Raw genomic sequence first — 2,928 nt, 5'->3', positions numbered from 1 at the left:
TGATTCTGTTAAAAATGTCAATTAGTGTGAACATTAAAGTCATAACCATTGTTTTTGTATAAACAAGTTAGAGGGCTGCTCTCTGGAACTCGACAGAACAGTTAATACTTTTATACCGTGTTTTTAAGTGATCAGGGTTTATGGGTAGATTTCAGGGCTATTTCAACACCAATTAAATCAAATATGCTTTTAAAATTCTCATTTAAAAAGAATTCTGAAACTAAGTGACTAGAGAGGACTCCTGGAAAAAGTGAGAGGAGCTATGTGATGGGGTAAAGGGGAAGCAGAGGAGAAACTACAGGAGGGTGAAGTGTAACCAGCCACATGTCTCCCGTGAATTTCCAGAAACATGTGCCAGTCTAATGAGATGAACTTGACTCTAGTTTCCCATAAAGCAGACTGATCGTCAAGACTCTTAATCAATGACAAAACCGAGAACTTTAAGGGCGGTGTGAGAAGCAGAAGGCCAGCATCTGGTGGGTATTACGCTTGCATTTCAAATTCCTGTTTCAGGCTTTTCAAGTAATCATGAACATTCCCAAAGCCATGATACTTGGCTAAATACACAAGGACCCCAGTTGCACACCGTCCATCTCGTTGGCGGCAGAAGCTGCAGTTGCAGATTCCTCGACAAGGTGGGCAATGCCAGTTTGGATTTAGCAAAGCATCCTTGACCTCTTCACCTTAACGGTTTCGAAGGCAGGGACCACAGAACTGGCCTCGAAGGCCCCAGCAGCCTGGGTTTCTGCAGTTTGTTTTGGTATCGATGGTTTTCTGTGGGCACTGATGACAAGTAGGTCCCAGTGAACGGTTCTATATCTTCTCTCGAGAGTTGCTGCAGATGTTCTCCAACTCATCCTCTGTGATTTCTTCCACTGGGCGAATTATATGCGGAAGGGTCATGGATCCTGGGCGCCGACTTCTGGGCCTATCATCATCGTTCATGTATCTGTCCACAGTCTTCCTCTTTCTCACCAGCATAAACTTATCATCTTCCTCTTCTTCCTCCTCCTCTTCTGTGGGAAGAGCACTAAGGGACCCCAAGATCCAGGACCTTGACTTAGTTAGAGGACGAGCTCTCCGGGTCAGGGCTCCCCCTGGAAGCCACACCTGGGAATGTACGCCTTCAGGGTGTCTTTGACTCATTTACTGATCTTGGGCCTGGGAGGGAACATCTTCCAGGAAAGGAACCAGGGAAGCTTTCTAATTCTGACATGAGTTTTGCAAGCATTGCTTTGTTCTGCTTTATATGTAAAGCCCTTTTCTCAAGAAAGTTCATGCCACTTTCATCTTCTGAATCAGAATTGGAGTCAGTAGTGAAATTTTCTGAGGGCTTTGGGGGTACTAATTTTTTGTTGGCTGCACTCCTGGTGTTTCCTGCCGGGAACTTCATCGCCACCCTGAGAGGTCCAGAAAGTCTGTACTGGCTGCGGGTCCTATACTGGCTGTGGGTCCTATACTGGCTGCGGGTCTTACAGCCTTCCTGGTTTGCCTGCGATCTCATTCCATCTTGTATCTCACTCTCTGAGAAACCGCCAAATGATTCATCATCCAAGTTAGCATGAAAAATACTGGCCAGTTCCTTACTGACATCTGGCCTTGGTTTCTGTAAAAATCCACAATGGTCTAACACATCTTGCACCTCACTTTCTGAAAAGCCGCAGAAAGATTCATTATCAGAGTCCTCATTAAAAAAAAAAAAAAAAAAATTGCCAGTCCCTCACTGATATCTGACCTGAATTTAGGTTTCATGTTTGCAAAATTATCAGAAGCAAAGCTGTCACAACTGTCATCAGAGGATGATGAGGTTTCCATGGAAATCTACTTCATATATCTGAATTTCTTTAAGTCCTTTACTCTGAGATCCTTTTGCAGCACGCGGCGACCCTCCATGCTGGCAGCGGGCACCCAGGCTGTGCTCCGAGCTGGTAAGCGAAGCAGCCACGCGCCATGGTCCCACAGAGGAGCTGCAGAGGAAGCCAAGCAGGAGGGGCGCGCAAACCTGGGCTCCAGGATGGAGTCTTTTAAACTGCTCTATATTATCTGTTCACAGACCAAATTATGCAATATGTCACTACCGTTCTCCACTAGTATCCTTAAATTCCCAACCACTTCATAATAGTCAAAAACCTATTCTTAAAAAAAGAGGACCTAATAAAACCATAACTATTAAGGCTTAAATGTCTATTTATGTAAAATATGTTTTAGTTCACTTTTTCACCACTGTGGTCAAAAAGATCTAAAAAGAACAAATTTAGAGGAGGAACCGTTTATTTGGGGTTCACAGATTTAGAGGTTTCAGTCTATAATTGGCTGACTCCATTGCTCTGGACCCAAGATGGGACAGAACATCAAAGTGGAAAGGTGAGAGGAAAACAGCTCAGGACATGGCAGCCAGGAAGCAGAGATTGTTCCACTTACAAGGGACTAGATAAACTCCAGAGGCTTACCCCCAATGACTTACCTCCTCTAGCCACACCAGTTTATCCATTCAAGTGGATTAATACACTGATTAGGTTGAGGCTCTCACAAGCAAATAATTTCATGTCTAAACACTTTTGCATTGTTTCACAGATAAGTTTTTGGGAGACTTTGTATCTAAACTATAACATAATACCAAAGTTATTTTTATTTCAACTGAAGAAAAATTATTATTGACTGATACTTAAATATACTTGTTGCTGCTGGTACACATTCAGTATAAATCATGATGTTGGTGCTGATGACAATAATAACAATCATGGGGACAATAAATGTTATCTCTATCAACAGGTAAATCCTGACTCCCTTCCAAAGAATTATGGGCTTCCATTAGGCCATTTAGACAAAGCTTGGTTTGTGAAGTAGTCCAGGGTTGAGAGAGAAAATTGTGTATTTGTTAATATTCTTGTCTATGTTTTGTTAATCATTATGAAATATGCTCTCAGC

General features: G+C 42.7%; 1 pseudogene across 1 annotated transcript; it reads right to left on the bottom strand.

Moving 5' to 3' along the window:
* Positions 1-387: 387 nt before the first annotated feature.
* Positions 388-1,893, bottom strand: LOC308649183 (cell division cycle-associated protein 7-like; annotated as a pseudogene). The gene has a single exon. The product of its transcript is annotated as a cell division cycle-associated protein 7-like (transcript).
* Between the last annotated feature and the right edge of the window lie 1,035 nt (positions 1,894-2,928).

Source organism: Spermophilus citellus (assembly GCF_964194105.1).
Source record: "Spermophilus citellus genome assembly, chromosome: 5".
Lineage (NCBI taxonomy): Eukaryota > Metazoa > Chordata > Mammalia > Rodentia > Sciuridae > Spermophilus > Spermophilus citellus.
This window is presented reverse-complemented; position numbering and strand designations above follow the sequence as displayed.